We start from the raw sequence: 24,619 nt of genomic DNA, 5'->3' as shown, positions 1-24,619 counted from the left end.
CCGTTTCTCAACGCGCACGTGAATGGTATCGGTGAGCGTAGGTCTATAATCACTACTTTACTCACTCCAATCGCAGGGCAGTGAGAGATAAGGAGGCCTTCATCCCGCAGTGGATTGATGATGGCTGCTGACGATTTCACCTGGGTGTTTTTGTTCGAGTTGTTAACTCTGCGAAGCACACGATAGGCACCATGATGATTGATGGTGATCATGATATTTGAGCAGTATGGATTTGCTCGTGTGAATTTTTTTTTCCAGGCATTCCGGTTTCACACGAACATACCTTAATGTATGAAGACATCTCCAACCCTTTGTCAATCCATTGTTTGATGAATGCATCGCTGTGACTTTTGGTCATGGGGGTGGGGGGGGAATGGGGGGGGGGGGTGTTGGCCCATTCTACACCACGTTGGTCAATGCAGGTTTTATCCATGGCTAGGAATCAAACTAAAGTTTGCTGGTGTTCATAGCGCAGTGTGTGCTAACCACCGCATCACCACTGTACCATCTCATATCGCATCCACACATGTAAGTTTAGTCTTTTATGAGTTATAAGTAGGTATTCTTAATATTACTCTTTGGTTCTTTCGGTAAAGTCACGTAGGTATAAAATAAAATAAATCACGACGTTTGGGGAGCAATAAGCGCCCGAAACGTCGTGATTTATTTTATTTTCTACCTACGTGACTTTACCGAAAGAACCAAAGAGTATGGATTCCTGTAGTCACGAAAACTTAAAATCAAGATATTCCTAATATTATTACATAGCCAACCGTGCTAATCAGAGATGCTGGGGAAGGACAGAAAACGAAACACAAAAAGCAATTCTGATTAAATTAGTTTTCAATTGAGATATAAAGGTACATAGCTCCCGTGGCTTCATAATATCGAAGGAAGAGCGTTTCAGACAGTCGCAGAAGTGCATCTGAAAATACACAACGCAGTTACCGTCTTTGTTCGATGATAAGCCAGAAGCCACTGCAAGGATTTCCGGAGTTCACGTGATGCTTCATGCTCCTTGGCAAGGTATTGTGGTTCATCTGTGGCAAGCACTTTATGTGTCATGATTATGCTGAACGTGGGCTCATTGTGTCTTGGTGTAGCGAGTGGATCTCACCCACTTGCTCGCTCGCTCACTCAATCTCTCACTCTCTCTGCCTCTCTCAACACATTACCAGGGCACCAGAGACCACCTCTTATTCCCGATAAACCGATTAACGCAGTCGATCAAGTTGCGGTTTCAGACCCTCGCGCGCCTACTCGGGGAAAATGAAAAAAACCCAAACCCTTAAGAGTAGCAATGAGGCTTAATAGTCCTTGAAGGCCCTCTGGAGGTCACGGGTCAGCCGTGACAGCCAATTTCTCTCCCCCCCCCTTCCCCCCACCTCTCTCACTCTTCTCCCCCCCCGCAACCGTTGTCTGAAACCCGACACAGAGCCGCAGAGTTATCACTGCCGCTGGACAGCCGCCCTCTGTGGAAAGAATGAGCGGGTCCCGGATTGCATTACCTTTGATCAACCCTCGCCGAGTGGGCCGAGAAGTAATTTCTCGGAAGCTCTCCAGCGATGAGATCCATCGGCCGGTGAGGAGGGCCGCGCCGTAATTGGCCGGATTGGGTTCCATAAACCCGGGCGCGTGCTATCTTACGTGTCATCGCCTCTTCAGCAATTTGCCGATGTTTTACAGACATTTAGCCAGGCATCATGGGACGAGGGGGGGGGGCTGTGTTTAGGCAAATGAATCATGATGTGTTGGAAGCGTTTTGTGTTTTAACACGTGTATGTGTGTGCGCGCCTGTGTGTGGCTTCGTGTGTTTGTGTACCGGTGTGCGGGTTCGTCCGTGTATGCCTGTGGAGAGCGGTAGTGTAGACATGGTTAGCTCGCTGTGCTATGAACCTGGCGTACCGAGTTCGATTCCCGCTCACGGCCAAAACCAGTGATAATTATCTGAACCGGACCTGGGCCTCCCCTAGGTCGACTCAGCCTCAAATAAGTACCTAGTGCGATGTATAAACATCGCCACTGGCGAGACAAAGGCGGTCGGGCGTGGTGCTGGCCACCCACCCCCTCGTGTACCGTTCTGGCCTTCATAGGTGCTCGCTAACAACAATTGCCCCAACAGTCTCTTAGAGGCTATAAGGAGGATCTTTGCCTTTGTATGTCTTCCTTTGTGTGAATTTGTGCATGGCTTTGTATGTTTGTCTCCCGGTGCGCGGGTATGTACATGTGTGCTTGTGGGCCTCTGTGTGAATTTGTACGTGGCTTTGGGTGTCTGCGCATTTTGTGTGCGTGGTAAACTTTGCCATCTATGCTTAATATTCTCTATCAAAAATATTCTATTATTACCATAATGCACCACAACTTTGCCAAAATTAATTTAGATGCATTAATATTAATACCTTGATTTAGTCATGCATTAGACACAAAGTTCAAGAATGATAGGTTTTTAATCTAAAGCGATATCTTTAACATTTTAAGTATTTCAACACATGAAGAAAGACCCTCTTGAGGAGCCTTTCAAAACCATCACTTTACCCTACATTGCGGGGATCACAAAAAAAAGATCTCCAAAATCTTGAATAAACACAAGATCCAGGTCCGATTCAACACATTACATAAATTCCGTGATCTGGTTCCGTCTGTAAAATATGTGATTCCGGACGTACAGTACCCTGGCGTCTATAAACTAAGTTACCTTTGTGGTAGTAGTTACATTGGAGAAACCAAACGACATGTCTTGGACCGCATTCGTGAACACAAAGCAGACCTAAAACACGGTAGGACCACCACCTCGGCCGTGGCAGATCATTGTTATAATTCAGTGGGCTCACATGACATTTACTTCTCCAAGACAGAGGTTCTTTGCAAGCCATCTGGCTACCATGAGAGATTCGTTCATGAGGCTATCCACATATACAAACACAGAGACAATTTCAACCGAGAAGATGGATTCTGGCTTAACATTCATTGGAAGGATTTGATCAACCGTCTCGGGTCTTAATTGATTGTTCACGCTTACGGTGGCTTTCAGACCGCATCCATTATTTTCGTCTCCCCCCTCTTTTCCAAACATAGATGGTCTCGTCCATCTGAATAACTGCCAAATCGCTCTCCGTGGTGCTAACGTTAAAAATAACCGCCACTTTTTAAAAAAATTCTTGCTGTGGTTTTCACACCTGATGATGATTGCTTGTGTTGCAGTCGAAACGTCGTGAGAATTTTATTTTTTATATTTTTTATTATTTTATTGTTTCCCTTCTACGTGACTTTACCGAAAGAACCAAGAATATGAATCCCTGCAGTCACGAAAGCTTTAAATCAAAATTTATCACAAAACAGTTTAATTTATGTCGCAGTCAATACGTGACCGCCGTTCGGCAACAATTGAGACTTGAACTCAGAAATGCATTCTGTAGTTCCACAAGCAGGACAGCATGCGGGTGTGAACGCTGAACACGAAGGCATTCATCGCCACGCGTTAATTCCTCTCTGCAACTCGAAGGCAGAAACGAAATAACCAATTATGCTCGCCACCACCACTAGCAACCTCAGGCACCCCTTGCTAATCATTAATCATCATCAGCCATAAGCAATCCACCGCTGCATGAAAGCCTCCCAAAGCCGTCACGACATCTCTCACGATCCCGCGATGGAATAATCCAGCCAGCCCCTACAAGCGAGCTGATTTCATCGCCCCGTCTCCGCGATGGACGATGGTCTCGGGTTCGTTCCCCCCCAACTCCCACCCTTTGGCTCCGGCACCACTCCATCACCGTTCCTAATTGTTCTTGCTCTTGTATGCGTGTACGTTGAACTTCTTTAGCACCGTACGTAGCCAACCGTGCTCATCGGAGGTGCGCGGGGGGAGGAAGGGACAACAATCTCGCCACAAAAATGAGTTCTAAACAAATGAGTTTTCAATCTAGATGTAAAAGTGCATTGCTCCAGTGGCTTCCTAACATCGGAAGGAAGAACGTTCCAGACGGCCACAGAGGCGCATCTGAGAGCACGCGGTGCCGGTGACCGTCGTCGTTCGATGGCCAGCCGAAAGTGGTGTGCGCGCGAGGTGTTATTAATCGCAGCAACAGCAGCAGCAGCAACAACAACGCAGAGATGCTGCTGTTCATTCTGTCCATTTCGTTGCGAGGGTATTTAGGAAGAGACGTGCACTTCACAACACGTCACGCTGCTCGCAAAGAGGGGCTTTGCCCTGGCATTTGATCCCTGTCACAAACTGTTAAGCCGTCGCCGAACTGCGAGCTTTTCGAGCTGGTTATTGCGGGCGGATTTCTTTTGACTGCCCATTTGGCTCATCTTCACCCCAACCCCGCCCCCCCCTGTGTTGTGTGCAGTTCCCTCAAAAGTGCTGACCAGCCCGCAATTTGCAGCTCTGACCCTTGCATGGATAAAAAAAGAAAGAGACCACGTAGACAACATTTTTTTTTTGCTGTTTCCAAGTGTTAGGGACAGTTCCAGAGGCTCTTCCATGGAAGGGGAACAGATGCTGCCGTGAATACAAATGAACTACACGAGATGCCATAGGCAAGATGCATTCGATGTTGTTTGTGTGGAATTAAATTTCACTTGGCGCAGCATCAAGATGTGTATATGCAGAGGGGTGACGCAGTTGTTAGCGGACTGTGTTATGCACGCGGCAACCCGAGTTTGATACCCGGCCATGGCGAACGTCAACAGCGAGTGCTTTCTGAACTGATCCTTGACGCCCCCTGCACCACTCGCACTGACCAGAGTGGTGAAGTATCGTTAAACTTCTTTCATCAATAGGGCTTGAGGAGGCCTTCATCAGACAGTCAGTTCACAATGGGGGATGTAAATTATTATTTTAAATGATGTTTTTCTTCGCATTGCTTTTTGCAATTGTTTACAGTTGAGTTGCTAACTGGATTTCCTTTGGTGTTTCTTGGCTGTATGTGCGGTTGTAATTGATGTCTCGCTTGCAATTACAAAAAAAAAATTTTAGCGTGCCCTCCTTTTCTCAGCAAATTCTCAGCAATTTCTCAATTCACCGATGGATAAAGACCTCCCGATATCACGTTGGTCATGAGGTTTTGGTTTTACTACTACCACTGTACTTCACCGTGATGTTCACTGCTAGTCGGTGAATGGAGGGAAAGGCCAGATAGCCACTGATTGTAACAGTGGCCGGTAATAACACTTAAGGTGGCTCGGCTTCATAGCACAGTGTGTCAACCGCTGCGCCACCGCTCCTCCGAGCGTGTTCTCACCTAGTTATAAATAAAGACAACATGCATACGTGCAAGTAATTCAATCACGAACAAAAAGACATCGGTGGGCGATGGGCTTGAAATGTTATATGTGCACAGGCTTAGCTGGGGATTGCTAAATTGTACACAGTATTTACGTTTGCGTTTCGTATCCTCCACCGCAGAGGACTTCATGTGTACTTGCGTGGCTTCATGCTACAAGTGTGTAAATATGCGGTCGAGGCACAGCCACGTTAGCCACACAGATTCCCCTCGCAGTTGTACGACGCTGTCAAACACCGCACTCTGTTATTGCTTATTTTCATACGCTGTTTGTGTGGCAGCATTGAGCTTTTTTTGGTGTCATCTTTAAATTCGCCGTTCATCATCACGTCCGCGCTGCGCGGTGCCCTTTGCGCTTTGTGTCTGACGTTCTAATTTTACCTCGCCTTCGGTTTGTGTTCGGCGTGGATGCCACCTGTTGCTTCCCGCTTTCTGCCGCCCTTAATCCTCGGCCTGTGTGGACATCGAGGCGCCTGCTCAATTGGACAATCGGACCAAACCGACCCCGCTAAATTTAATCCTGCAACAACAAAAAAAACACACACACACGCACGCGCCGTTGATTTATAATTGTACGAGGAGTTATTGTGCCGTGCCGTAAATGACTCCGCAAAACCGAAACGCGCGCTTCACTTTCATCGACGTCCCAGCACGCGCGCGTTCGGGGGACGCGTCCGCCCGGCGAACTTAAAACCACTCGGACGTGTCTCTCCTGCGCGGCGTGACGGCAGTCGCGCACAAATCGACGCGAACCCCGGCGACGAAGTTCCAACTCTTTTGTTTCATTGCAATTCCGTTGTCGCCGCGAGAAGCTGCTCTCCGTCGAGCGAGCCACCGCTGACGAAGGCGGGCGAGGAACGGCGCGAAGTCGAGAAACGCGCGGGGAGCGCCGAGCGGTGTCCCCGAGGCTCCGGCTTGATCCCCGCAGCCAGGGAGGCATTGACAGCGCGGGATCACAGGTTTACAAAAATAACCACATATTTCACTCGAGGCATCCCGACTTGTTGCTCCGACCTTTAACCCCCACCCCCCCCCCCTCCTCCTCCTCCTCCTCCTCCCCATCGGCTCTGTCCCCCGCATCCCAAGTTCTTGGCCTCGGGATCGTTTTGGGGGGGGTGGGGGTGAGGAGGACGCGGCCGCCCGCCCTGTTGTAACATTACGCTTCCGCGCTGAAATGCGCGCGCAAAAGGGGCCAGCAGCCGCCGCGGTGGATTTCGGGGGACCCTTTTGACTTTTGCCGACGCAGACTTTGCGTGCAGCTGGGGGGGGGGGTCGAGGGAGTCGCTGTGTACACGCCGGCTCGCGCCATCACGACTCGAATCGCCCACCGGCCGCTCGCTACGCCGCGTGATGGCTTTTGCGGAGGATTTTTTTTTCTCCCAACCAGTTAGACCCAATGAAGCTAATCGATCGGAAATTTGAGTTAAAATTGGGGGAGGGTTTAGAACCCAAGTACCGGTTTGGATGTCACTCGCCAATGCTGTTAACCTTGGCCAATAATTTAACTTTAAGTCGCGTGGTTCATAGCGCAGTGAAGTAACCTCTGTGCGATCACTCCACCAAATGTTTACTTTTATCTGCCAAAATATCGCTTCGGGTCAAACAAAAGCTGCCCAAACAAACTTGGATAACCTTCGGGTGTCATCAGACGAGTAAGTGATTTGAGCTGTCCTGTACCAAACAAATGACTAAACCAGAGTGTGAATAATTGATCATGATATTTCCACAGGCCATCAACGAAATGGTAACAAATTGAAAGTGTGGGGTTTGAACCTTGAAGTTCGAATGCAGGATCACAGCGGAGAAGGTGCTGGCACCAGCCGCCCGGCCACCTCTACCAAACGCTGGCAGACTCCTGACATCATTAGACCTCCTTTGCCAGTACCAAAATGTAATAATAGGGTGTTTCCCCTTTTTTGTTTGAATTTTGACTGCAGATATTGTGGTTAATGCAGACATGAATCCTTGTAAAAAGGTTTCAGTTTTTTTGCCAGAAAAAAGGGAAAAACCCCTATTATTATTATTATTAGACTCCTGACACTTAACAGGTGTTGGCAGCTTAACCCATAGTCGTTTTTCGCGACCAATAGTATTCACAATAAAGATGTTATGGGTTCAAACGCGCAAGTATAAATGTGTCGGTAAACCTGCCACCACCCAACACAGCCAATTAGCGAGGTTTGTCACGTAAACAAAACCTGCCATTTAGTTTATACTTCAGCACACCGGTGTGTTGGAGAGCAAAGCCACAACATTTACAATTTCAGTTTGACGTTTCGCTGGTCGATGCAACCAGCTTGATCAGGCGATTTGTCAGAATTGTTGAGAAGTCTTCCTGTTTCGGTCTTAAATAGAGTAAAGGTGATGTCGTCACTGTAAGCCTATCAGGTGTAAAGATCAGGGGGGTTGGTTAAAATTTAGTTTTGGTATATTATGTACTTTTGAATGTCTGCATCTTTTGAGGAATGCCAGTGAAGACATCGGTTTCACCCACTTGATGCGGAGTTTCTACAATTTTCTGGTTTTAAGAAAAGGTGTTGGCGTTTAGACGACCTCACTACAGATCACCAGGCGTGTCCTGCTGCTGTGATTTCCACTCCATGCTCCTCCTGCATTCTCTAGTTAGCAGCACTTTGCAGGAGGATTGCTGTTATTTTTTTACTTCGTAAATCGTCCTCTGCAAAAATCCCCACACCAAACAAGAGCAATTCCGAGTCCTTAGCTTGCATCGAGTCCAACAATTGTTATGTAATTTTGTTAACTTATAACACATGCAGAGAATCGACGTGTTTCATACAAAATAAAATAGTCGGTTTTTGTTCGTTTGTGTAATACGTTATAGGTTCGTGTGACCCGTTTAGCCATTAGTACCAGCCACATGTAAACAAATAATTGATTCCTGATTTGAATTGTGAGCCTGAATTTTGACAATTTATTAAATTGTTAACGTAGAAGCATGTGAATAATTATACTTCCAAGATTAATGCCCATACATCTGAGCCATCATTCGTAACAAAGTGGTATCATCGACTGCTAGATGAAGACCTTTGGGCCAGGTTTGTTTGACCATACTTCATCACTCTGGTCAATGGGGGCTGATGAAGGAGGTGTTGGCTCTGGGTGCGTGGTGAGTACCAATTTAGATACTACTCGCCACTGATGTTCTGCTTGGCCGGGAATTGAACTCGGGTCGCCGGGGTTCGTGCGACGGCGCGCTAACCGCTGCACCACCGCTCCTTCCCCTCCTCCGCCCCGTGCAGACAATGCACCCCCAGAAATTCTTCGCGCGACTGTAATTGGCACCAGACACATAACGGATGGCTTCTTCGCGACCGATAATGAGGAGCTGGCTTTGCGCGAGTTTTACTTTTTAAGGACAGGAGGTCAGGAGTCAACGCTCGGCGACCCTGATGGAGTCAATGATCTAAGTCACGCTGAGCCGGTGGATCGATGGATTATCAAAAAACTCACCAGAGACCGGGGGGCAAAAGCTATACTGGACTTGACAGCAGGGGCCCGCTGCAAGCTCCGATAACCGTACACCCCAACTGGGTTTTTGGTCCTCACTCGGAGCCCGATATCGGGTGCAGGGTTAGCTGACCAGAATAATTTTTCTTTGAGATACTTTACGGATTTTTTTTTCTTTTTTACAATAGCAGCTGCCCATGGTGTCAGTCATCGCAGATCTGGCTTTACAACGTCCACCAGTTCCACTTCCGTGACCCCCCCCCCCAACCCCACACACCGCAGCTCCCATCATCTCCCGCAGACCGCGGTACCGAGCGCGTGACCCCCACGCGTGGCTGATACAACACTACAGGGGGGAGTTCTAGTGGGTTAGTTAGACGGTTAAATGCGACCGCGTCTCCTAACGCTGTTCACAGCGAGTAGGAGGGTGGGGGGGGGGGATATGCACACTGGGACAGAGTGCCACGATGTTTGTGTTTGTTACCGTACATGTTTTTTCATTGTTTATGTATAATGTAGTTGTTTATTTTGGGGAGGGGCGGGGGGACTACAGAATCGAAGGCTAACCAAGGCAGAGAAGTAATGAAGGTGAGAAGAGGACAATGTATGTACATTGAACTTTTGTCGCACCGTAACGTAACCGACCGTGCTTATCGGAGGTGACAATGTCATGGATTAATATCTCGAGATGGAGAATGAAAGTATGGAGCCGGGACTTGAAAAGGGGGAGGAAGGGGAATTCCAGACTAAGGGCAGCGGCAGGAAAGGAGCAACCTCCCCGCCGAGTGAAGGTTGAACTTATGAGTTGTTGACACCAGGCCTTGGCTGCTGGAGCAGAGAGTGCGTGGAGGGGAGTTTGAGTGAGATGATGGGCGGCGGGGGGGGGGCTGTAGGTTTGTATGGGTTCTGATGGTGGGGATCCTGAGAATGGCGCTCAAAGCCAGTCGGAGGGTGTCAGCATGCGACTTTTCCCAGGAATACCATTACAAGACGTGCGGGATATTAACACCGCGGTCAACGACAGCATAGACAAACAAGCCAAAGGACGCGTGTACATATGCTCAATTGACCACATTTCTGGAGATTACAAGTGCCTTGATCGGCCAACATCAGTCTGGGTTTCCTGGGACAAGCTATATTGCTGCAGATGCTGTTACAGCTTATACTGCCACTGCTGCTACTAGCCAGATAGTTGATGTTGGTGCTACTTCAAATGCATTTGCTATTCCTGCAGCTTGCTGCTGTTACGATTACTGCTGATCCTTGTGCTGCTGGTGTTGTTGCTGCTGCTGCTGTTACAACTTCGACAGCTCCTCGCTGCTGCTGCTGCTGCTGCAGCGACCACAGCTTTTGCTGCTTTTGCTGCGACTAACAATGCAGCTGTTACTACCACGACTGCTTCTGCTACCAACTTATGCTAACTGCTACTGCGAGTGCTGTTACAGTATAGACAGCTACTGATAACGCAGCTGCTGCTGCTGCTGCTATTGCTACAGCTAATGAGTGTGCTGTCCTCGCTGCCGTTGCCGCTGACATTGACAAACACTCATCCAGGTGATGTTTACTCCTCTTCCGACCACTACTGCTACAGCTGCTGCTTGTTCTGCTGCTGTTGCTGCTGCTGCTGCTCCTTGTACAGCTGCTGCTCCTTGTGCTGCAGCAGTTTCCCGATGCGCCGTTTAACACTTCCCGCCCAGCCCTGCAGGCCCGTGTTGTTGGTCACGTTTGACCATCGTCTCCGTGACCGCCATGGGAATGTTGACGTCTTCACTTCGAGCGGCTTTCACGGCGGGGGCCCCTCCCGATCCGGTTTCTCGCGCCCGGCTCGCGGTGGCAGCTGCTGAGATTGAGTCGACTTCCCTGGGTGTGTGTGTGTTTTTTTACGTCTCTTTTTCTTCCTTCCAACCCCCTCTCCATTTTTTTGTAATCTCTCCTCTCCCTCTCTCGCTCATTCTCCCTCTCCCCTCGCTCGCTCTCGCTCTCTCTCTCTCTTCTCATCCATCCCTGGCTCTTAAATTTCTTCCGAGGGGATTAGTGCTGCATATTTTGGAGCGTATTTAATCCGAAACTGAAATCTTGACATCAATTAAAGTTTTTTGTTTTGTTTTTACTTAAGGGACCTTTTTGTGCTAATGCGCTGGGATTTTATACACGTGTCTTTTTGCCGTCCGAATATTAATACAATATATGCGTCGTCAACTTTCGTTGATGTCGATGGAGACATTGCAAAGACACGTTTTGCAACTATTTGTAATTTACTTGCGTTGTCTTTAAAAGTTTTGACAAGTCACAACATCGCCGATATCATGGAACGTCGCCGATAGTTGCATGACACATCTTTTTTTCGTGTGTCAGTGAAATGTCAATCTTGCGTCAAGTGTGCGCGGCTCACGCACAGCTTACTCTCCAGGCTCAAGCGATGGAGCTCGCCCATGATGCTTCTTCCCAAAGAAGGCGACCAAACAGCTGCCAATTACATCACGCGCAGACGCCTCCCCAATTAAATGAAAAGAATGAAAGCAGGGGGATTACGTGCGCTGGCAGTCAAGTCCTGATGAGTCCGTAAAATAGTTTCTCCTTTGTGGGGTTTTTCGGGGGAGGGCATGAGCGGTGGAGGGGGGTGGGGGTTCTCGAGCATCAGCTTTCTACGTCCCCGGAGTCTACAATTACAGCGATGGCTTTTTTTGAACTTGCAGGGCCAGACAAGGGGATTGCTCGGCGGTTTTAAAGGGCCGTCCACCGACCCGTCGGCTCTCCCCATTTGTTTAAATCCTGTTGCAAGTCGACAGCGCCTGAGTGACAGCCGCTGTCCCCCGGACAAACGGGCAGCTGGGAACGGAGGTGAGGACCAATTAACAGAGGCAGCTCGCTCCGTGGTGTCGCAAGCTACGGCTCGAAGAGGAAGTTTGTTGGCCGTGGTTTTTATTTTATCATTTTATTTTCTCACCACCGCCCCCCCTACCCCCTTCCGTTGACTGCCAGCAAATGCTACCGCTGCTCTGTCAGTGTTCATTTAGCAGAGGGCGCGTGGCGTGTCGCCTTAAAATCCCAATTTGGGGGGGGGGGCGAATGCAGACGCACTGTAACATAGAGTAATTACACGAAGACAGAGATTTGATAAATCGTTGCATTTTAAATGCTTCACAATCCAAATAGTGTAATTATATGAAGTAACAAAATACATATATATAACAAGAATGCCCGAGTGATTATGAAGGCATTCTGGCGTTTGGTAACTGTGCCACGTGCAGGGATTGAGATCTCCCACGCCTGAAATGGATGTACGCTGTGCTACATCAAACGGAACCAATCAGTAGATGTGTGAAATGACAACTCTTAAAACCCAGGAGGACAAAGCCCCCTTTTTCCACACGATAAAGTCACTTCCGTTGAGCTACCGTTTGTGGCCAAGTCGTTTCTGAAAAAAGAAGCGGATAGCTTTCGTTTAATTTGTATATATAGCTGCATAAGTGGCTTGCTTACCATTCCTATACTTGGCACTCCAATCGCTGCTTGTTTTTGCACTGTTTTAGAAATTCTCACCCGCACCTACTGGACATCTGTGAAAAAGAGCTTTAGAGCTCATTTGATTCCTCCAGTGATAAATAATTAAAGATTCTCATTCTGCGTGTTCTGCATCTTGCACGTTGATGTAGTGTCGAAATTAGACAATCGGTAATAACGAGGGGGTGGCAGGGAGGGGGGGGTAATGCTTTCAGCCTTCACGTCGCCCTCCCCGTCGGTAACCGGTGCCACTCTCCGTCGACTGGGAACGATCCAACCCAGCGGTGTCCGCATTTTCCCACGCTGCAACTCTGCGGATCCCGCTCTCAAATGAGCAATACGCGCTACGTACGCATGCATCCATAATAGAGTTGTTTTGGGTTAGTTCGCGTAAATATATAAATGTGCCGTACGTACGTAACTGTACGTATGTATGTTGAACTTCCTTCGCATCGTACGTAGCCCAAGCGTGCTCAGCGGAGGTGCGGGGGAAGGATGAGGAACTAAAGACCGGTTGCATGTGCAAGCAGGGAGCATGTACAGCCATTTAGCGAGCCGCAGATGCAAGAAGGCGATGGGGGGGGGGCGATGAAGAGGGGGGGTGATGAGGAGGGCGGGCGATGAGGGGGGCGATGAGGGGGGGCTAGGGGGGGCTAGGAGGGGTGGGGGCGATGGGGGGGGGGCGAGGAGGGGGGGGCTAGGAGGGGGGGGCGATGGGGGGGGGGCGATGGGGGGGGTGTGCTACCGACGAGGCAGGATGTGCCCAGTGATCCGCGCCCGACCCCCCCGACGTCTGTGCTCGCCTCTGCCTCTGCCTCGTCAGGCGAAGAAAGTGCTGAGCTCCTCCCGGCTTCTCCCCCCTTCACCCCCCTCCCCGGCCTGGCTGCCGCCAACGATGAAACCGCACTCCTCTCATCCCCTCTCGTCTCCTCCTCTCCTCCTCTCATCCCCTCATCCCCTCACGTCCCCTCACGTCTCCTCCTCTCATCCCCGCTCATCCCCTCTCGTCTCCTCCTCTCATCCCCTCTCGTCTCCTCATCCCCTCATCCCCTCTCGTCTCCTCCTCTCATCCCCTCTCGTCTCCTCATCCCCTCTCGTCTCCTCATCCCCTCTCGTCTCCTCCTCTCATCCCCTCACGTCTCCTCATCCCCTCTCGTCTCCTCATCCCCTCATCCCCTCTCCTCCTCTCATCCCCTCACGTCTCCTCATCCCCTCTCGTCTCCTCATCCCCTCACGTCTCCTCCTCTCATCCCCTCATCCCCTCATCCCCTCACGTCTCCTCCTCTCATCCCCTCTCGTCTCCTCCTCTCATCCCCTCTCGTCTCCTCATCCCCTCATCCCCTCTCGTCTCCTCCTCTCATCCCCTCTCGTCTCCTCATCCCCTCTCGTCTCCTCATCCCCTCATCCCCTCTCGTCTCCTCCTCTCATTTTTTATTTACCGAATTCGACAAGAAAGAAAAAATCTCAACCTTGATTTGAAACTTTCGTGACTGCAGGAATCCATACTCTTTGGTTCTTTCGGTAAAGCCACGTAGGTAGAAAAAATTTTAATAAATCACGACGTGATTCAGCAGTTCCACCTCCGGGTTATTTTTTTTCCGCCTGAGGACGACCGCTTGTGTTGCGATCTAAAACAAAGTCTCCTCTTGTTAGTTTTGCTTGCCAGCCCCGGCACGAGGTAATCGCTGTCACATTTGCATAGTTCCCGTGCCAAGCCAGCGAGAGACTTAACACTTTGTTAGCTGTTCACCTTGGCGTGGATTGTTCTTCATTTTACTAAAATATTTTCTTCACCTCCGCAAAATTATTATTTGTAATGATGATTCGCCCTGTGTCGATCTACCGTAAACGCAAAATTAAAACAAAAATGCAAATGGACGTATTGGCGGTACACCGATGCAGCATAACACAGCGGTCCTCATACAACTGTCTGGCGATGTCGCTGTTCACCTTGCCTGAGCTGCAGACTCTCCATCAGAAGTTGCCTGAGATTCAGCAGCTGCTCTCCCATCCGAACGTATGCTGATGATGACCCACAGGAGTCACCGTCTTTTAGATGCCGCCGTCCTCCAAGAAATGATACCGGAAATTAATCGAGGAACCGTGCAACCAAGTGTAGGGGCACGATGAGTCAAATTCTACCTTGGGAACACGAAGATAGCCAATCGTCATCAGGCTGGGTTGTTATACAGCGACAGACTTGTGAAGCTTCGTGTTCAGTTGATCACAACATTCGTTTTACGACTGCTTCAACATCACGATAACTGATTTTTGTCGCACCTCCCCCCCCACCCCGCCTCCCCCCCCCCACCCGCCGCAAGATTTTCTGACCAGGGTTTGCGAATCACTGAAAAATTAATAATTATTGCGAACATTGATTAATTATTTTTATTTACATACTGCGCACAGGTGTACCCGCCAATACGTTCAAATCGTGTAGCAATGCCTCAGTGAATCTGAAGTCTGTTTGTCGGGAGGGTCCTGTGTTTGGGATGTTTGGCCAATTCCATTCCACGATCGTTTCCTCTCGTTACGGAGGGCGGTCGATCGGCCACGGTTCTTGCCGTCGCGTTCACGTCGAGGTGGCCCAATGGATGAAGCCGGCTGAGTGGACGCTCGCAGACGTTTCTCGCTGAACATTTGAGATGCTGCCAGCCAACGACAGAAGCATGCATGCATGCAGAAGTGTTGCTTCTGAGTATGCCATTGTGTAACCGGCTGTCATAACAACACGAACACAAATTTTAAATTGACAGGAGTTTGTTAAAAGACCACGAAAGCGACACAGGTCATCACAATATGCCGCTCGTTAAGCCAAAGGCGGCGCATACCCAGGAGGGCAGAGTTTATTTTTGTTTGTGGCGACTTCCCAAATCGTTAACAAGTCTTGAGAGCAGCGGTGGAAACTGAACAGCCCCTCGGTTAATGGCGCTTTGTGCCTCTCCGTCGCCAATAAATATTTACCTTGGGGCAGCTCCGTGTCCCGCACGCGCTCTCGCCGTGAACGCAAAGCGGACTGTTGTACACAAACATCGGCAACACAGTTCCCGCTGTGAGCATCATTATCTAAACCGGTCCTGGGCCTCCTCCCCTAGGTCGACTCGGCCTCAAATTAATATCCTGCGCGGTGTGTACATATCGCCAGGAGGGAGACGAAGGCGGCCGGGCGTGATCCTGGCCACCCACCCCGTCGTGTGTCGTTCGGGCATTCATAGGTACTCACTAACTGGACTCTGTTTAAGGCGACACGGTTTGCATTTCCTGCCGCTGGCATGAATATCGCTCGTGGAACATTTATTAGCGTGACCGCTGTAGGCAAAGACCACAACGCTGCAACGTGACGTCAACGCACGTGGTTCTAACAGGATTGTAAAGACGTGACGTCAACGCACGTGGTTCTAACAGGATTGTAAAGACGTAAGTGCAATATCCTTCTTTGCGTGTGTAATATTTGCGTATGTAATGCACATCTAACTGCCGCCACTTTGTTTTGATAAGTATATACACGACTACTAATGTTTGATTTGATTTTGGGGAATTGTAAATGTTGTGGGTTTACTCTCCAACACACCTGTGTGCTGTACTAGTAACGAATTGCCATGTTTTGTTTACGTGACAAACCTTACTAATTGACTGTGTGGGGTGGTGGCGGGTTTAACGACACATTTATATTTACGCGATCTAACCCATACACCTCTATTGTGGATCGTATTGGTCGCGCAAGCCGACGACGTGTTGAACATGTTTGAGGAAAGTTTATACTTTTCCCCCAGTAAGTTGTGCCATTCGGACAAATGCATTGCACAGTATAGCACTTTTGTCAATCCACTGCTGGATGAGGGCCTACAACTGCACTGCCCTCTGCTTTGCGTATGCACTGCATTGATTTGTGAGTTCAATTTTATTTTGGGAAAAGTTTATTCTTTTTCTTTGAAATTATGACTATGGTACAGATTTTAATTTTATACCGAGTATGCATGAGACTGTGCATAATCGCTAAATTATTATTTGCATGTTGACATTATTTTGCACCGTACGTAGTCAACCATACGAATCGGAGGTGCGGGGAAGGACAGCAAACTAAACATCAAAAGCATCCCCAAATAAATTAGCTTTCAATCTATATTTAAAAGTGCAATGCTCCAGTGGCTACTTGGTTTATACGTATGTATGCACTGTATACTATGTCATCTACATTTACCACATATCGCAATTACACAATCTTAAACCTCGTGACCCTTTATAGAATGACAACGTTCGTGAAACATTGTTGGCACACGAACCGAATATTTGAATCCAGCTCTCGGTGATACCAGGTCACGTGGCATGATCTCCACCGAACCCTCAGACAAAAATCCACTCGCGATCAGATCAGAGGGCTTCTCGCGTGTCAGCGACTTGGATCTCCGTGTCCCCTTGATCATTTCCTCTCTCTCCGTTCGCCTGCCCGTGTGTCACGCGATCCACCAATGGGGAGTTGTGATGCTGCAGTAAAATTGTTATAAATTGCCATTCCTTTTATTTCGTTACAGAGTGGAGGGAGTTGCGCACAGAGCTGCGCACCCCAACGACGACCCGAGTTTGATTTCCAGCCATGGCTTAACATCAGTGGTTAGTCGTGCTATCTCCCCTGGTTAAACGAAATCAACTTGAAATTAACCAGTACTGGTCACCCCTCCGCCTTCACTAGCCGGCACTGGCAAGCATGAGGAATAGGGTCGGCGTTTTACTCGGACAAGCCGGGAATTGGCATCTGTGTTCGGGTGGCAGGAATTGATTTGCACCTATATCTGGTACCGGTGTTTATTGTTGTTGTTGAACGTTATTTTCAGGCACGCTGCACAATTTTGACGATTAACCCAGGCTGACTGAGAAATCCATTCGGGTTCGGTCTACAGCGGAAAAAAGGTGTCGACCCTCAGTGGCGACGTACGGATGAACGACTCCCATGACCAGCCCTGTGCGAGGATGCCTCCGATCCAGCAGGACAAAGGGATGGCATTGTGTGTTTCTTGAACCCACGCCCGCATGCACTAATGCCCCAGCGGTTACCGCCGGGACAATAATTCCAACCAATGCGCATCATCCGTCAGTGCCAAGTTTCGGCTCCATCGTGTAATCGTGCAGAGCGCACATGTCACGCGATCGCCACTCAGGTGACATTGTGTTAAGAGTGAGGCAGCAGGAGGTGAAACTGGAACCCGTTACGCATTATGTGGAGGCTGAATGGTAATGATACGAATGGGATATGATGAGGGCAGTACGACGATTTTGGAGTTTTGCCAGCGAGTGAAGTCATCGTATCAGTGGCTGCATGATGGATTGCCCATGTTCAACCAGGCCCCGCGGTGCCGAGATGTTAATTACCTCGCCTGATATGCAGGAAGTCGTGGGTTCGATCCCGAGTTTGCGCGTTCTCCCCATGGTCGCGTGGATTTTTCTCCGGGTCCTGGGGGGTTTCCCCTCTACATTTATAATCAACGTACGTTTAGAGTATTTGGCTACTATACATTTTCACGTGATAAGCCACTTCGTTGAGCTATCATTTGTGGCCAGGTCGCGTCTGAAAAAGCGCTTTATAGCTCAGTGGTCTTACCTGGTAAAATAAAAAGTTTCGTTTAGGCGTTGAAGGCTTGGCCCTGCCTCCTATTTACATCCCAGTCACAGATCAACGAATAGCTGCTGCTGCTGCTACTGCTGCTGCTGATGGTAACAGTTAAATCAACAGTCATTATGTATTCACAAGCAGGAATCGTAGTGTATCGGAGCATTGTTTTTACATCATATTTAATATTTGCTAAATGTTTCCCAATATGATGATGGTGATTAAGAAGGAGAATACACTGCGGGCGGGATTTCTGTTCACAGTGAATTGCAATAAACATCAAGTTTGCCGAATTGTTAACTTAACCCTGCAGAGTATTGCCATTGTCCTTGTGCTGCAATCGTCTGGTAAGGTTCTGGAATGGTGGAGGTTAATAATGCATTTGTGTAAAGAATGGTAAAGCTAAGATGAATACACCTACTTTTAGAATTGGGGTTTGGAGGAGGAAGAGGTGGACGTTTGTTTCAACTGACCTAAGTTCAATTCCCGGCTACAGTTAACATCAGCGTGTCCAGCGATATTCGAAATGGTTTCTGGCCCAGGCTTCGTCAATCACCACTGACCCGCACGGTGAAGTATGGTCAAACTACACCCTTCACTGACACGGCATTGGGGGACCCACTTCCAACAGCGGATTGAATAAAGGAACGCAACACGAACAAGATTATACTACTGTACAAGGGCAGGTAAACCTAGCAGATGCTCGTGAGGTTCTGAGGAAGCCTCTGCATCGTCATCTTTACTCCACCTGTTTATCCACTGTAGGCCTATTTTGACGCACTGATGTACATTAATACGCGATGGTTTCACCGCTGCGGGCACGCCGCGTATGTAACGCTTTCACACCGCCCACCGCAACGCTGTGGAATTTTAATGCGATTTAATGTGCAAAGATGAAGCTCAAACAATATTTTTGTGTTACTCCCCCCATTCAGAAGACAAGCCAGTGGTATGGTGCACGTTTGTGTGGATAGAAAGATGAAACAACATCGAGGAACCCATAATTACCGAAGTGGGGGGGCGGCGTTTCTTTAGAAGCATTACGGCAATTTTTTTATTTTTACCAGTTAAAGGTTCCATCTCATAAGTTTCATCCCGAGCCCAAGATCGATGTTGAGTCGCCTGTTCACCCAGGACAGCCTCACTGAGTCTCAAGACTGTTTTTTTTTCTTTCAAGAGGGTCCTCCCCAAAGTTTCATCGCGGTCATCTCTGTGCCCCTTTTGTGTAGCCACAGATTACACCTCCGATTACCAGGGTTGGCTACGTACGGTGAAAAATAAGGTCAAGATACATAAATTCCTCCCGTCGCTTGAGATCACGGTGAACATCGATGCATTACGCAAATATTGCTACTGGTGCTCACCACGATGCATCGAATCTCAGAGGAACGAATGGATATGTTTCTTTCAATTTGAAGAAGTTGCCTGTGCGTGTGGGACATACGGGAGGATGTCAAAGATAATCGCTGTTGTCATGATCCAGAGGAAGGAGCGGATTAAGATTGTCCAGTCTCACCGTCAGCCATCATATGACGATGAACATGAAAGGGAGAATAAAATGCGTTTGTAAGTCGTTACTTCTCATCACCCCTGGAGCCACGAGAGGCGCTGCAATTCACCGCAATATGACAACAACAAAAGTCATCCTTCAACCTGGTCACTGCACTGATGCCTAACAATTCATCGAATCGCCCGCAAATTCCAGGAATGGATCAATCTGCACTGAGCACATTTTTACCATGACGCACCTTGCACAATCGGCACTCGGTCTGTCGCAAAAATGATGACGGTTTGAGCTTTCGAAGCCACGATTCACTTTGAAACTACGACTGCTTTTTATTTGATCAGGCAAGGCCCACCTGAGTTATACAGCTCTTTTTCTAGAAACGACCTGGCCACAAATGATAGCTCAGAGAAAGTGGTTTATCACGTGGAAAATTGATAGCGGCCAAATACTCTAAACGCAACGTTGATTCTAAATGTGCAGGGGAAAAAACGGGAGGACCCGGAGAAAAATCCACGCGACCACGGGGAGAACGTGCAAACTCCAAATACACAGCAGGCGTCAGGGTCGGGATCGAATCCACAACCTCCTGCATGCCAGGCGAGCTAGTTAACATCTCGCCACCGCGGCTCCAGTAGCTTGTGTTGTCACGCGCACCTTGCGCACACTCCGAACGATAGCTCGAGGCCGCGGGTCTGCTTGGCCGACCAATTTGTCTCGCCGTGTTTTTTCTATTCTACTGTCGCCCCCCCCCCCCCCCAACCGCTGGGCTTGACAAAAGTTCGCCAGTTCCACTTCCCCCATCACCGTCAGCTGTCACGCACGTTCACAATAATTGCTTTTTAATCCGACTGACTCCGTGCCTCGCTCGCAGGCAGTCCCGCGCTTGCAGGTTTAAGGGGAGGTTGTCCGCAGCGCGCGTGAGAGCTTGCTGGAACATCGTACCGGGAAGCAGCGGTGGTGGTGGTGATTTTTCTGCGGTGAGCTTTGTAGCGTTTATGGTTGGTAATAACCTAAACGCTGCCCTGTGTGTGTAATGTGGGAGCCCGCCTCGTCTATAGTGGGGAGTGGTAGTGTAGAGATGAGCGCGCTGCGCTAGGAACCCAGCGATCCGAATTCCATTATTCCCGCTCACGGCCAACACCAGTGACGATTATTTGAACCATTCCTGGGCCTTCCCTAGGTCGACTCAGCCTCAAAATGAGTACTTGGTGTGGCCGTGCGTGGTTGCTGGCCACCCACCCCCTCGTGTACCGTTACGGCCTTCATAGGTACTACTCGCAAACAACACTTGCCCCAACAGTCTGTTGAAGGCTACACGGGGGATCTTTGTATTTTGTTTTGTGTCTACTACAGTTATCAGCCGTGCGCTCTACTTACACGGACGCGTCACGACACCACCTGGGCAGAGGCGTAGCTCTCAATTTTCATTTCATTTAATTTATTTGGTATAGCCCTGTGAGCCATTTGGCTCTTAAATCGGGTGCAACCGCAACAAACAAAAAACACAAACATGAACAAGGAAACATCTTAAAGTGACTATGCGCAAATAGAAAAAGCCAGAAAAAAACCAGCAAAAATCTTCCAGAAAAAGCACCGTACACCAACGCTCTCCAGTGTGCCGGCGGTGCGACTGCACCAGAGCGCAAGGGGCTCCGAGGAGCCTCGTAGAGCGAGACGTGTTGGGCTGAATTGGGACTGGAGGGGGGGCGGGACCCGTTTCATCCCTTGCACCAGGGCCCATGTTAACCAACGCTGTGCCGCTGCCACTGTGACTTTTGAATGGCGTGTGCAGCACGTAGCAACTTCATTTGTATTTGAACGTGCAAGAGTGGTAAGTGTGGTAAAGTGGACCGTGGTGGGTCATGGAAACCATAATTTGGGAACCTTACACAAATTAACGAATATTTGTGACTTTTCTTTATTTACTTTACAGCCATTGGTAATCCGCTGTTGGATGAAGAAATACCTCCACGAGCCATGTATAAGCTATATTATCATCGGTGGTTTGTCGATTAATTGAACAAGGAAATGGAGAGCTGGTGCAACAAGGGCTGGCGACGTCTAATCCCTCCCTTGAACGGGTTTAGAAAAGATGGTGCGGTGAGGGAGTTGATGAGAGAAGGGAGAGAGCGAGAGAGAGCAGCACAGCCCTGGACGAAGCAACGATGGCCCAGCACCAACGATAACAACAATAACGATGACCCAGCACCAACGATAACAACAATAACGATGACCCAGCACCAACGATAACAACAACAACAACAACGATGGCCCAACAACAATGATGGCCCAACAACAGTGATGGCCCAACCATAGCCAAGCACCAACGATAACAACAACGAGCTCTAGGGGCAGCCGGGGGCAGCGAGGGCAGCACCAACGAGTCCCAGGGCAGACTCTTCACCAGTGCATCCCAGGGTTGGTAATCACAGACTTTGGAATTCTGCCTGTGGTCGAGCCCCGTTGTGAGCGCGTGTGGATTAGTTGCGTTCTAAACACAGGGCGGGGGAGGCGGGAGGGCTCTTGCTGAGGGAGCTGGTGGGACCTTGCATCCTTAGACAGACCCATGGGGTTGGACGCAAAATAAAAACAACTATCGTAAACATCTCCCCGCATAGCTAAATCCCACGCACAACGTGTTCACAAGGTGCTTGCCGTCTTAAAAGTGGGACGTTGAGTCCGCCCGGAGTGAGAGACGTCTCTGTTGAAAAATCATCGTCGTCATATAACGATCACACCCTCGGTCAATCCACTTGTTTGGAGTCGGTGTTCTTCCTTGCAAGGCCCGAGGGCCACTGCCGGCTCCTGGTGCCTTTTAGTGCGCCCCCTGACAATACATATACATACGAAAACACCCCCCCCCCCCCCATCATTGTGCTGTTAAATCCCAATGGTTTCAAATGTGTGGCGGCCCTCACACACCGATGGCTTATCGGCGAAAGTGGCCCCCTCTGAAATATTGTGAAGAACATTGCGCTGCACGGAGGCCTCCCCAAACCTTCACCGATAGTCCCGCAATGTAACAATCTGCGCGCGAGATGAATTCATGGCTACATCATCACGGCGACTGTGCCCTTCTCTTCATCCTCACAAAGTTAGTTTTTAAAAATGACTTCCACTTTGTGGATGTTTTATAGAGTGCCGTTTCCCAGCGATAGTCACGTGAAATGTCCACCACTCACTTAGGACTGTGAGCAAAAAATAAACGCTTTCCCAAAATCGACTTATTTAATTGCAGTAGTCAATCCGTTTAAAGTCAGAATATTAGTTATTATTTAAGCTAGGAGGCGAAAATATGGATATGGATTACAGTACAGGTTACCATCGCTTTAAGCGGTTTCGGTTTGTGCGATTTCGCAAAGATGCGGCGAATCTATTTCTCACCTATATTCGCTATTTGCGGTTTGAATTCACTCGCACGTGGTCGCGTTGCGGGACGATATTGGGTGCACTGTGTTCGCAACTCGGCAGGCAGTCGTCTCGTGCAAGGATCTTGGCACAGCACGCTAACCACTGCACCACCGCTCCCCGCTGCACGTTCACACATACACGTGTACACACAGACACACGTGTACACACATAGACACACGCCCGCACAAACAGGCAGATCTGGCCTCTCATAAACACCGTTCAGGAGAATATCGTTACTACAGATCCACTTTCCAAACAGGCAGGTTCCAAAGCAGCTGTTGACAAAAGCGTGGGCGATTGATTTCCAATGCACACCATCTGTTTACGCGCCCTGCTGTTTACCAAAACATTAAGTTCGTTAAAGTTTCAGCCTCCGTTGTGAATCCACTGCTGGATTTAAGGCGCCTCTTCTCCGCGTCGTGTCCGCCACGGGAGTTTCCTTGGAGGCTATTTGACCGCGCTGGTCGGTTACGGGGTTGGTGAATGGAGGGGTCTAGGACCCCTTCTGATAACCGCTCGCCACTGATGTTAGCCGTGGCCCGGAATCGATCTCGGCCGAGTAGGAATTCGCACTGATGCGGCAAAACCAGTGCGCGCCACCGCTCTCCGCTTTTGAATGTATACGGACACACGCGGGCAGATATTTTATCTTGTTAAGTTGAGCGGATTTTTGATGGTTATATATTTTAAAAAGTCATTCGTTTGGATATTGTACCTCGTACTCTTTTTAGTCGTTACGGTTTATTAGCAGTGTTGATAACACTGTGTAACAAAAAAAAATGTTCCTGGGTAGTAAGTGTTATTTCCTAATTGCTTATGCCTCAAAAGTACAGAGAATGACTATTATTCCCCCACGAACTTTGCTTTTGTGACCAGGACATTGATATTTTGAAATTTACCTATTTTCAATGAGAACCCGTGGTGTGCATTTGTGTCTTTCCTTCACAAAGTTCTGGTCACAGAAGCAAAGCTTGTGGGGAATAATATCCATTTTCTATACTTTTTAGACAAAAAAACAATACAAAAAATATCACCTAGTACCAAGGACCAAAAATTGTGTTACAGAGTGTAATAAAAGAGGGGGGGGGGTGGTTAGATCGCATAATAATAATGTGTGCGTTAAACCCGTCACCAACCCGCACAGCCAATTAGTAAGGTTTGTCACGTAAACAAAACGCGCCAATTAGTCGTGCGAAATAAATTCAACATATTTACTCAAATCAAGATACATACAAAAAGTACACGAAGAGAGTCACGAAAAACCAGTGGGGTGTCTACAAACGGATCACCCCGTAGTTTGTCAGTCCTTACAGAGCAAGACCACATTGACGAATGGTTCTCGATGAGTTAACACACAGGGTGAGTTAATTGGGGGAAACAATTACATATCCACTATACACTACATGAATCGGTTGATGAATTCGTCCCACTTGGTCCGTTCTACAAAAATAAAACGAAACTTAATGACAACTGTGATTACATGGGTTCACAATATATAGTATATAACTGTGTGTATATATAAATCCAAACGTATGATTTTGATGTGTTGTTTACGTAAGCCTGTTTTTTTGCGCAAAAAAATGTGATGTGTCATTAGTACATGCTAATTTTACAGTACAGTGTGACTCATATCTTGAAAAAATGTTTTTTTTATCATACTCCAGCACTGTATATAGGTCTCAAAATGTGTATGTGTGTCTGCGCCATACGCATGTTATGTCTTTTTAACTTCTTTCGCGCCGTTCCTAGCCAGCGCAATGGATTATGATACCGAACGCAGTGGCGGCTGCTTCAACGGGAAGCTTGCATCCAGCAGTGGATTGACCACGACTAACC

At 48.6% G+C, this 24,619-nt stretch overlaps 1 long non-coding RNA gene across 1 annotated transcript; it reads left to right on the top strand.

Annotated features, from left to right (window-relative positions):
* The first annotated feature begins 8,051 nt into the window (after positions 1 to 8,051).
* Positions 8,052 to 18,158, top strand: LOC142924840 (uncharacterized). The gene is made up of 4 exons (XR_012941943.1): positions 8,052 to 10,620; positions 11,453 to 11,597; positions 15,576 to 15,677; positions 16,793 to 18,158. It is a non-coding gene; the product is annotated as an uncharacterized LOC142924840 (long non-coding RNA).
* Positions 18,159 to 24,619: the final 6,461 nt, after the last annotated feature.

The sequence above is a fragment of the Petromyzon marinus genome, chromosome 17, assembly GCF_048934315.1.
Source record: "Petromyzon marinus isolate PM22_M1 ecotype Great Lakes invasive population chromosome 17, UKy_Petmar_22M1.pri1.0, whole genome shotgun sequence".
Taxonomy (NCBI): Eukaryota; Metazoa; Chordata; class Hyperoartia; order Petromyzontiformes; family Petromyzontidae; genus Petromyzon; species Petromyzon marinus.
The sequence above is the reverse complement of the archived record's forward strand: the minus strand, read 5'-3'. Positions and strand labels throughout refer to the sequence as shown.